At 37.7% G+C, this 12,249-nt stretch overlaps 1 protein-coding gene and 1 long non-coding RNA gene across 5 annotated transcripts in view; one reads left to right on the top strand and one right to left on the bottom strand.

Annotated features, from left to right (window-relative positions):
- Nucleotides 1-12,249, top strand: part of LOC115784874 (septin-9-like) — a 97,497-nt gene that overhangs the window by 62,130 nt on the left and 23,118 nt on the right. The window lies entirely within an intron of this gene.
- Nucleotides 1,229-3,472, bottom strand: LOC115784878 (uncharacterized). Its single transcript, XR_004020300.1, has 3 exons — nucleotides 3,397-3,472; nucleotides 2,521-2,523; nucleotides 1,229-2,469 (listed from the first exon to the last, which is right to left on the bottom strand). It is a non-coding gene; the product is annotated as an uncharacterized LOC115784878 (long non-coding RNA).

Genomic DNA, 12,249 nt, shown 5'->3' with positions numbered 1-12,249 from the left:
TTCGATGCAAATGTAGTATGGCGTGTGTCGAAGTGCCGCTTTATATTTGACCGTTTCATCGATGCAATTTTATCACTGCATATTAGACACACTGCAGAACCTGCTCTCTCCACAAAGGCGAATTCATCTGTCCATTCCTGCTGAAAAGTACGATACTCCTCATCTTTTTTTCTTTTAGCCATCTTCTTCGTAAAAGGTTTCCTCAATTAGTTAGCTGACTACTTGATTAAAAGGAGGGAAGTTTACTCCTTGACCTCACAACGACCCGCATACGTTAGGCATTATCCAATAAAAATTTGGTGTGGTCCCGGAGGACAGTTGTGATTGGCTCCAGCCACCCGCAACCATGAACATGAGCGGTAGGAAATGAATGGATTGAAATACTTGAAAATGTTATATATTTTTTAACGTTATTATTTTTTTTTTTATTAAAGATTTGTCTGCGAGCCAGATGCAGCCATCAAAAGAGCCACATCTGGCTCGCGAGCCATAGGTTCCCGACCCCTGTGTTAGAGGAAAAAAACAGATCAGTATTTCAGCATTTTAGTTAACAGCAAAGTATCAAAATGCAAAAGCTGATTATTGGTTATTTTATGTTTTTAGGATTAAATGTTTAACAGTGAATTATCTTATTATGAGGGATGACATCACTGCTGACTCTGGTTCATTAACCAGGTCAAAGAAATAAAATGATTCACAAAACAAATGATTACAATGCAGTCCCGTCGCCAGATCTCAGTCTTAGGGGGGGCTTATGAAATCCAACAGGGGGGCACCACTATTATTAGCTTGATTAGTGATCTGGCTTGGGTGGGTGGGCCAGGGCGGGCCCAAGCGTATCAGTGGGCGGGCACGGCCCCCTAGGGCCCGCCCATAGCGACGGGTGTGTTACAATGTGCTTGATAAGACTTTTCTTATCAAGGCTGCCATTTCTTTCTATATACTTACACATGCATATGTCACAGCTCTTGACCTCCTAGAGTGAATGGAAATATTTGAACATAATCAGTGTCTGCTTCTTGTTTTTCCTCCTTTTTTTTAGTGTAGAATATTGGCCTCAAATACTTGGCTTTTGTTTTGTTTGTTTTTACCAAGCAATTTTTTTCCACCAATCCTTATGCTATTCATGTTTCACAGTAGTGTATAATAAAGACCTGCAACAAATAATCCAAGATTGATTTTACTCAAGTGAATTATGTGTTGGTTTTAGGACAGTAGGTCACCAGAACATGCAGTTAGTTTATATTTTAAACAATACAAATATATCAAATCTGATTTTCAGTCAAGACAGACGAGATGAAACGTCACAAAATTAGTTTAGTGAGCACAGTTTTAAAAGACTGCAGAACGAGTACAAGGCAATTGGTAAAATAGCCTTTTTCAACATGTATGTGCCATTCATCCATCAGAACAATTGTCCATTCTCCTCATTAGATGAATTTGCTGGGAGGCACTGCTGTTAGATTAGACATGAGTACACACTCTACAGACCATACACAGTGAGCACCATTTTAGTGAGCACTATTTAAACTATGAAATGTTGATCTATGTGAAAACTTCTTGGTATCTATTACAAGCATTCTGTAACCAACCTATATTTTAAACCTAACCGCACTTACAAAAATAAATTCATATTGTCCAGAGTAAAAAAAATAAAATAAACAAATGGTGCAATTCATGTAGTTTTACTGAAGTATTGAAACTACCCAATTGTCTGTTCCAAGTCACAGTATAGATGCTGCTGGCTTTCTGGTCTTTAGCATAATTTAATTTACAAAAGTTTGGTTTAGTCAGTATCTGTGAACATGTTTTCTGGTCATGTTTACTCACTTTTTATTTGCTGTTGACAAAAGAGCAATAAACAAAATGAAGACAACAATTAAAGCAAGCAACCAATAGAAATCACGTTGCTCATTTCTTCCTGTTGCAGGCTGCCTGTTTCCCCATGACTGTAAATTATTTGCTCTTCCTCTGATCTGTCTTAAGAGGCCGGGAGTGATCTGGTATGTTCGATCTGGATCATACTCTGACCTCTGATAGTCAAATGGCTGATAATGCTGTGTGATATAGACTCGGTCTATTATCTGTGATTGCCGCCCTGCGTTCTGCTCCCTGATCCTAATAATGAGGCGAGCCTTGTTTCTTCCATGAGATGGAACTTGGAGTGATGTCTGTTGATTGATGTTACCAAGGGTGTAGTATCTGTATCCTCTAGGCAATTGGTCTAGCAACCCCTCAAAGTTGCCATAATGATGTGAGCCATAATCACCATTGTTTGGGTCAAAGGTTAGACGTATGATGCCGTTTCTGTCAATGTCAACTTCATTGGCAAACCAGCAGAGCAACTCGCGGCTGTCCATATTCAGATCATTGATTGATCTGAGCTCCCGTCGGACAGCTGAGACTGTTGTAAAGGTCAGGAGCAGAGCCACACAGCAACTCGTGATCCTTCCTGACATCTTCATCATCCTGTAGAGATGTTTGAGAAGTTAGTGGCTTTATTATTCATCCAGACTCAACATCCTCACCTTACATTTGTTTATATTTTGTTGATTCACAGGTGGTCTTTAAACATTAGACATGTGTCCATAGGAACGCTGAAGTCGGTTATGTCAGTCATCTTTCCTCTGGCTAATACTGTAATACAGTGTTGAGTTACATTGAGGAAGATGTCTGTGTGTTCTAAGATGAATTCTGTCTTTTTTATGAGTCAGAACATTTGGTTAAACAGGAGTGGTCTTTCTTAGCTTGTAATTGGCTGTTCATTGAGTGCAAGTTCTGGTTTTTAAAATTCATCCAAAGTGTTGACCTGATAGTGGTATATGTGCACACGAATTACTGAACTTATGGGATGAAACTGCATGAGTAAACCTGAATATTTCCAGTAACTTGAACATCAACCACTAATGTGTGTATTGACTGTTTTTTATATTGAATATACTTGAGTGTATTCAATTTGAAAAAGCTGCTGCTCATCCAGTGTTATGATTACTGCCTTGGTCAAAGAAATAAAACTATTCACAACACAAATGATTTCAGTGTGCTCTTAGACTGTTAGTGTAAACCATTAGAAACAATGCATTGCATTAAAAGCTTGCTTCAAATACAGAAATGCTTTCTTTAGGTCAGTAAAGCCATTGGATGAAGGAAATCTGTTTGTGGTGTTGCTGAATATATATTGTGTGGTTTTCTCATATGAGAAAGGGTGTATAGTTCCAGAAACAACCAATGCAACTGCTTCATATAAATTTCTACTAAAATCATGTCAGCTGCACTGTACTATAAATATTTTCATTTTCAGAATAATTTCCAAGCAGAGAAACCTTCACAATAAAAACTAGAGCTAAATCAGTAACAAAGTAATTCATATTTCCACCAGAAAGTAGGAGAGATTACCTGCATCAGTCTGCTGCAGTCATGTGTCGGAGCTCTTTGTTTGTGTCGGAGCAGCAGCAAAACCTTTTAGTTTTTGGTTTCCGTGTAAATGAAACCACCAAGGCTAGTGCTAACAGGAAGTTTCTTAATACAGCAGTCCGCCTGAGACTTCCTCATCTGTTAGAGGAAAAACAGAACATTGCTTCAGCATTTTAGTGGGGTTAACAGTGATGTGTCAAAATGCAAAAGCTGATTATTGGTTATTTTATAAGAGTGTTTAGGATGAAATGTGAGGGCTGCTGACTCTGATTCATTAACCAGTATTAATTTCTTATCAACTCTGCCTTTTTTTGTACATGTATGTGCCACAGCTCTTGACCTCCCAACATGGAGTGAAATATTTGCATGTATTATATAATATTTGTAATGTCTGCTTTTTGTTGTTGTTCTTTCTTTTCTTTCTGTCCATCCGTCCAGAATATTGGCCACATGGCTTTTTTGGTCTTCTGCATTACTGGGCAGTGTAAAAAAAAAAAAAAAAAATGGAAGACCTGTGACAAACAATCCCAGATGGATTTAAATCATGTGTTTTAGGTCAGTACACTGTTTGTCACCAGGACATGCAGTTAGTTTACATTTTAAACAATAATAATATATCAAAAGTGACTTATGAGTTGAGATAATTATGACACATCACTATGACACACACTTGAAAATATAGTTTAATGAACACACAATTTTCAAAAAGTAAAATACATTCTTAATCAACAAATGTTAGTCAGTCATCATAGCAATTATCCATTCTCATAGGATGAAGTCACTACTGTTATTATTATTATTGTAGGGTCTTTACCTTACAATATAAAGCATCTTGAGGTGACTGTTGTGATTTGGCGCTATATAAATGAACTTTAATTGAATCATTATATTAGACATAAGTACATATTGTATAGATTATACCCATTAAGCATCATTTCAAGTAGTTAAAATACAAAATGTTGATTTGTGAGTTAACGTGAAAATATTTTTGCCATTTCAGAAGCATGCTATGAGTCTATGCATTTCAAACTTATCATAAAATAAATTCATACTCAGAGTAAAAATAAACACACGGTGGGAAATTTTACAGCAGACTCCTAATTGATGCTCCCAGTCAAGTTAAAGATCCTGATGGCTTTCTGCTCCAATACAGTTTGGTTGTGTCAATATCTGGGAACATGTTTTCTTTTCATGTTATTTACTCATGCTTGCTGCTGCTAAGAAAAGGACAAGACACAAAATGGCAACAACAACCAGCAAACACAAACATAAGTTTTGAATGTAGCTCGAGTCATTCTTTCGTAGTGCAGACTGCAAATTGCTTTGGTTATAGTAGGACAATACAGACCGAGTATTGTTCACAATAAGCAACATTAGTCCAAGGGAAGCAAGGTGATCCCACATGTTTCTAATCTGCTGTAACTGGGAGTTATCAATGTTGCGTCCAAAGCGGTCTCTGAGATTAATTAGGGCGTTCATGTCATGTCTTGCCATAGAAAACTCTCTGATCTCTCTTAAGAGGTTGGTCGTGATCTCATAAGTTTCTTCTGGATCATACTCTGACGTGTCAAAGCTCTCATAATGTTGTGTGATATAGACGCTGTCTACTCGTGGAGCTCTCACGTTCTGCTCCCTGACACTAATGATGATTCGAGCTCTGTTTCCTTCTCGCAGCTGGGGTCGGACATGAGGTGGAAGTTGGGATGATCCTGGTCTATTGATGCTACCGATGGTGTAGTATTTAGATCCCCTCGGCCGTCGGTTTAACACTTTTTCATAGTTGCCATAATGATGTGACCCGTAATCACCATTGCTTGGGTCAAAGGTCAGATGTATGACATCGTTTCCGTCAATGTCAATTTCATTGGCAAACCAGTGGAGCAACACAAGGCTGTGCATGGGCACGGTTTGTCCACAGTTGATTGACTTCAGGTCATTAATTGAATTGAGCACTCGTCTTACAGCTGACACAGAAGTGAGGGTCAGGAGCAGAGCCACACAGCAACTCGTGATCCTTCCTGACATCTTCATCATCCTGTAGAGATGTTTGAGAAGTTATTGGCTTTATTATTCACCCAGACTCAACATCCTTGCCCTACATTTTATATTTTGTTGATTCACAGGTGGTCTTTAAACATTAGACATGTGTCCATAGGAACGCTGAAGTCGGTTATGTCAGTCATCTTTCCTCTGGCTAATACTGTAATACAGTGTTGAGTTACATTGAGGAAGATGTCTGTGTGTTCTAAGATGAATTCTGTCTTTTTTATGAGTCAGAACATTTGGTTAAACAGGAGTGGTCTTTCTTAGCTTGTAATTGGCTGTTCATTGAGTGCAAGTTCTGGTTTTTAAAATTCATCTAAAGTGTTGACCTGATAGTGGTATATGTGCACACGAATTACTGAACATATGGGATGAAACTGCATGAGTAAACCTGAATATTTCCAGTAACTTAAACACTGTGTGTATTGACTGTTTTTTATATTGAATATACTTGAGTGTATTCAATTTGAAAAAGCTGCTGCTCATCCAGTGTTATGATTACTGCCTTGGTCAAAGAAATAAAACTATTCACAACACAAATGATTTCAGTGTGCTCTTAGACTGTTAGTGTAAACCATTAGAAACAATGCATTGCATTAAAAGCTTGCTTCAAATACAGAAATGCTTTCTTTAGGTCAATAAAGCCATTGGATGAAGGAAATCTGTTTGTGGTGTTGCTGAATATATATTGTGTGGTTTTCTCATATGAGAGAGGGTGTATAGTTCCAGAAACAACCAATGCAACTGCTTCATATAAATTCCTACTAAAATCGTGTCAGCTGCACTGTACCATAAATATTTTCATTTTCAGAATAATTTCCAAGCAGAGAAACCTTCACAATAAAAACTAGAGCTAAATCAGTAACAAAGTAATTCATATTTCCACCAGAAAGTAGGAGAGATTACCTGCATCAGTCTGCTGCAGTCATGTGTCGGAGCTCTTTGTTTGTGTCGGAGCAGCAACACCTTTTAGGTTTCTGTTTCCGTGTAAATGAAACCACCAAGGCTAGTGCTAACAGGAAGTTTCTTAATACAGCAGTCCACCTGAGACTTCCTCATCTGTTAGAGGAAAAACAGAACATTGCTTCAGCATTTTAGTGGGGTTAACAGTGATGTGTCAAAATGCAAAAGCTGATTATTGGTTATTTTATAAGAGTGTTTAGGATGAAATGTGAGGGCTGCTGACTCTGATTCATTAACCAGTATTAATTTCTTATCAACTCTGCCTTTTTTTTGTATGTGCCACAGCTCCTGACCTCCCAACATGGAGTGAAATATTTGCATGTATTATATAATATTTGTAATGTCTGCTTTTTGTTGTTTTTCTTTCTTTTCTTTCTGTCCATCCGTCCAGAATATTGGCCACATGGCTTTTTTGGTCTTCTGCATTACTGGGCAGTGTAAAAAAAAAAAAAAAAAATGGAAGACCTGTGACAAACAATCCCAGATGGATTTAAATCATGTGTTTTAGGTCAGTACATTGTATGTCACCAGGACATGCAGTTAGTTTACATTTTAAACAATAATAATATATCAAAAGTGACTTATGAGTTGAGATAATTATGACACATCACTATGACACACACTTGAAAATATAGTTTAATGAACACACAATTTTCAAAAAGTAAAATACATTCTTAATCAACAAATTGATTTGTGAGTTAACGTGAAAATATTTTTGCCATTTCAGAAGCATGCTATGAGTCTATGCATTTCAAACTTATCATAAAATAAATTCATACTCAGAGTAAAAATAAACACACGGTGGGAAATTTTACAGCAGACTCCTAATTGATGCTCCCAGTCAAGTTAAAGATCCTGATGGCTTTCTGCTCCAATACAGTTTGGTTGTGTCAATATCTGGGAACATGTTTTCTTTTCATGTTATTTACTCATGCTTGCTGCTGCTAAGAAAAGGACAAGACACAAAATGGCAACAACAACCAGCAAACACAAACATAAGTTTTGAATGTAGCTCGAATCATTCTTTCGTAGTGCAGACTGCAAATTGCTTTGGTTATAGTAGGACAATAAAGGCCAATAGTTATCAATGTTGCGTCCAAAGCGGTCTCTGAGATTAATTAGGGCGTTCATGTCATGTCTTGCCATAGAAAACTCTCTGATCTCTCTTAAGAGGTTGGTCGTGATCTCATAAGTTTCTTCTGGATCATACTCTGACCTTTCAAAGCTCTCATAATGTTGTGTGATATAGACGCTGTCTACTCGTGGAGCTCTCACGTTCTGCTCCCTGACACTAATGATGATTCGAGCTCTGTTTCCTTCTCCCAGCTGGGATCGGACATGAGGTGGAAGTTGGGATGATCCTGGTCTATTGATGCTACCGATGGTGTAGTATTTAGATCCCCTCGGCTGTCGGTTTAACACTTTTTCATAGTTGCCATAATGATGTGACCCGTAATCACCATTGCTTGGGTCAAAGGTCAGATGTATGACATCGTTTCCGTCAATGTCAATTTCATTGGCAAACCAGTGGAGCAACACAAGGCTGTGCATGGGCACTGTTTGTCCACAGTTGATTGACATCAGGTCATTAATTGAATTGAGCACTCGTCTTACAGCTGACACAGAGGTGAGGGTCAGGAGCAGAGCCACACAGCAACTCGTGATCCTTCCTGACATCTTCATCATCCTGTAGAGATTTAAGTTATCAGCTTTATTTGTGCACACTTTATATTCTCAGCCCATACTTGTCTTTGTAACCTGTGATGCATCTAATAATTATATGATGATTGCATTGTTTGATTAGTAGAATGCTGGCACTTAAGACATTTTTTTTTCCTAGTTTTTGTAATTAAACAGTCATTGGTCATACAAACGCTGAAATGGGTTTTGGTCCTTATTTTTCCTCTAATACCATTCATTAAGAGTTGGTATTTTGTTTTCAACAAATCTTACAAAGTCACAAAGTCATTCTGTTTTTTAATATTAGGATTTAAATTATATCTTGTATCTGTATCTCGAGTTGTCTGCTGAAGCCTCCTGTCAGCTTCAGATAAATAATATGGAGATAAGTAAATGGTCCGTTTAAGGAGGAGTAATTAACAAAGAAGGTATTGTTTTATGACAGTTTGAAGGCAAAAAAAAAAATGGTAACAGCAAACTATAGCATCTACTTGTTTTAATATTTTTATTTGATAAATTCCAATCAGTAATCCCAGTGAATTACATTTCTGGTAATATAGATTTTTTTTTTTTTTTTTTTTTTGGTCGGGTGTGGCACGGGTTTCATAATGCTCACCCATGCCTGTGTCAGGAAGTTAAACTAATTAAAATTTTCAAAGCTGTATTACCACAGACTTAAGTGTAATTTTGCATTTGAGTGCATATTTTTGTAATGCAAAAGTTTGAGAAGGCAGACAAAGTTCATTGTAATCCATGTCAAACAGTGAACTTCATTGGATCTTTAAATATATTGTCACCTGGAAAATAAATTCAGTATTAAATTCCTTACTCATCATGCAAGCTAAAATAAAGAAAAATGTAGGTACTAGAAAGTAAGAAGCTTACCTGTATAAGTCTGCGGTCGGTCAGCAGTAACTGCTTTTAGGAGTTGCTCTTTCCTTGTAAATGAAACCAGGGCAACAAACTTTGCCAGTTGTTATAGGAACTCTGATCTAGTTGTTTGGGTGAGGCTTCCTTCCCTAGTTATGGAGCAAAGCCATTTCAGTGTTTTTGGTAGTTTAGCAGCCACATGTCTGATAAAAGCTGATTATTTTATGAGCAAGTTAAAGATGGAAAGTTTTAATATGGGCTTGTGTGCCAATCTGCAGCGTGAGGAACTGTAGAGATTGTAGCAGAGCCTCTTCCTGTAGTAACTGATCAGAGGTGAATTTAAAATAGGATATACATGTTTTTAATGGCAGTGTTTTCTTGTATGATTTGTTTTCCTCAAGTTTTTATTTAGAAAAGCACGTGTATAACAACTCAAACTTTAAGTTTCAATCACCTCAAATTGTAGCTTAATATTGTCAGTTATGTCAAATTTTAGATTTTAACTTTTGTCATTTTTGTACTAAACGATACTTTCACATAATCTTTTAAAGCTCGTGGAGCTGCTTCCACTGCTGCAACTCTACCAGCATCCAGCAGGAGATGCTGTCACACAGGTAGTTGTCCTCACACCTGGAAGGTATCAAGCCTGGAGCTGTAAGACATTTGTTAATGATGCATTTAAGTTTACTATAGTTTACATTAAGAAGTGTACAAAAATACACACACACAGAGCTGTCTGGCTCTGACACATGGGGTGCAGAAGTTGTTTTCAGAACCCTGAGAGGGCCTCATTCAGCTGTTTACTACAAATTCTCCTAACTAAGGAAGTACTTCCTCTTCCCAAAGAATTGGATTCATGTGACGCCTCCAAACACACACACAAACACAGGCGCGCACAGTGTTTCTATCACTTCAGAGGACATTGACCTACATTTATTTCCTGAAGATTTACCCTAAACTTGGCCCCTAAATGTTGTTTAGCTTATGAGCATTTACAGTTTGCGTCCATATGGAAGTCCAGGCACCACATGTGTCAGTGCACAACAGAGTTATGTTAAGTGAACATGCACAAATGTTTACACATAGGAACGCTTCTTCTTATATCCTTTATTTAGGCCTTAGTATTCCCTCTGGGTGAGGCAGAAAGGGTTAAAAAAAAAAAAAAAACACACACACACACACACACAAAGGAAACCTTTAGTTTCTCTGTAGCCACCACCCACATCATTCACATGATGGCAATATAACAGTGCTATCCACACTGTTTATTTCATTTTTCTGTACTTTTTTTTTTTTTTTAGAAACCTCAGCATGCAGTGCAGCTAACAGACCTTTTTTAAATGTCATCATTTATCAAACTAAGATGTTTTATGGCAGAACTCTGCACACTCCCCATGCACTGCAACCTACTCGATACTGATTTAAGATGTCTCCCAGCTGTCTCTTTGATTAAATATTACTCATGCACTGCACTCTTTTCCTGTGGAGACACAAAAAAAAAAAAACCTGCAATGCATTTAATGTAATGTACCCAGTGAATCTATGCGGCTTCTATCTATCATGTCTCTGTGTTATGAAAGTCCTTGGACAGCTGCGAGGAATACTGTCAGGGGCAGCCAGGCAGCTCCATGCTCTGCCTGCCAATACATGACACCATCTTGGCTCAGCGTGGCCCACTAACTTCAGCCCCTGACATTGGCTTTCTGTCACTACGTCCTCCTCTCCTCAAAATTAAGATTTTTTTTTCTATAATTTAAAAAGGCCATGTCCCCAGCAGGACAGCAGCTCTGTTATAAAGAAGTCTGCCAAGTTATGTCGGATCAAACAAATGATGGTTGGCCCGCTCTGCATGCATGCATGCAGGGTTCACTTGGGAGTCAGCGTCTTTAAGAAGAAGATATGAAAGAGGGAAATTTCTATTTTAAGCTTTAAAAAAAAAAAAAAAAAAAAAAAAAAAGACAAGTTACTAATGAAACCTTTAGAGAGTTGCTCCTGAGAGGCAGTGAAATGGAAAAGGGGGAAGAGGAAGAATTTGTGTTTAGAGCTCAGAGTGGCACAATTTATTTTGCACAAAGCTGTTTGTGGCTTTTTAATCTTCATAAATCTGGGTTTTAATTGTCATCTTGAGTCGAATGAAAGGGGCAAAGGTCATGTTGCACTTTTTTTTTCTTTCTTTCAGATATTGCTTCATCACTGGCACTAATAAAATACATAGCAGGAGTGAAATGCTCCGTTATGTCTTCTGTAAATATGTCTGATAAGCCACAGAAGATGATCTTTAAACTTGTGCTGTGTACATGAAAAATGCATCTGAGAAAGAAAGCGGCTCCTAAACCCATCAGTAAGTGCTGTCAGATTTATTCAGTGTCTCCAGTTTAAACATCAGGTTTTTATTGGGGAGATAAAGTTGAGCTTCAGAGAGAGTGAGATGAAAAAGGGGGCAAAGAGCAAAAGGCTGCAAGAGAGTCTGGGCCCTGAGTTTGGGGAAAATGCAGGGCTTTCCACACTGTAAAACTAAGAACAGTGAGGGTTTATTTTACGTCCATATTTGGTAATACCTAGTTTTTTTTTATCACAGTTACAAGTCCAGCTATGTTTGTGTGTTGAATTTAATGAATTGTGTGTTAATATTGTGCAGAAACCAGAAGGTCCATAATGATGATTGGGATTGGTTAGATGGACATTGTACAACAGCTCTGGTTTATTTTGGCTGCTGAGTTTGAGCAATAACATGAAACAATCCGTCTCTCCAACATATTAGGCTTGTTTTTTTTTTTGTTTTTTTTTCAGGAACATGACTTTTCATTTCAAGGAATGCAAGTGTTGCTCAGCGTGTGTGTGTGTGTGTGTGTGTGTGTGTGTGTGTGTTTTCATTGTGGCTATAAATTTAAACTCAAGCCACTGCACTGGTGTGTAATTACACTTCCTGTGAGTCTGGAAACAGCTGTTCCCTTCCTGTTTAATCTCACATACACACACTTCAAAGGAGTAGTAATCACCCAAAGTAATTGGTTTGTTCTCAGGTACTAAAAGATAAGCGATCAGAGGTATTTTAAAGATTTAATTTCTTCACCTTTATTATATCTGAAGTTAAACTGTCATTCTTGTTCAGGTTTCCTCTCTAAAGTATGTTGCTCAGTGGAACATCTCCATTGCTGTTTTTTAAAAGCTTACCAACAACAGCTTTCTCAGTTGATGCTGTTTGGCTCTGTGATAATGACTTTATAGTAACAAAAGTTTGTTACAGCTTACCCTCTAGCTTTTGACTGATGAAATGTG

The sequence above is a fragment of the Archocentrus centrarchus genome, chromosome 8 (assembly GCF_007364275.1).
Source record: "Archocentrus centrarchus isolate MPI-CPG fArcCen1 chromosome 8, fArcCen1, whole genome shotgun sequence".
Classification (NCBI taxonomy): Eukaryota; Metazoa; Chordata; class Actinopteri; order Cichliformes; family Cichlidae; genus Archocentrus; species Archocentrus centrarchus.
The sequence above is the reverse complement of the archived record's forward strand: the minus strand, read 5'-3'. Positions and strand labels throughout refer to the sequence as shown.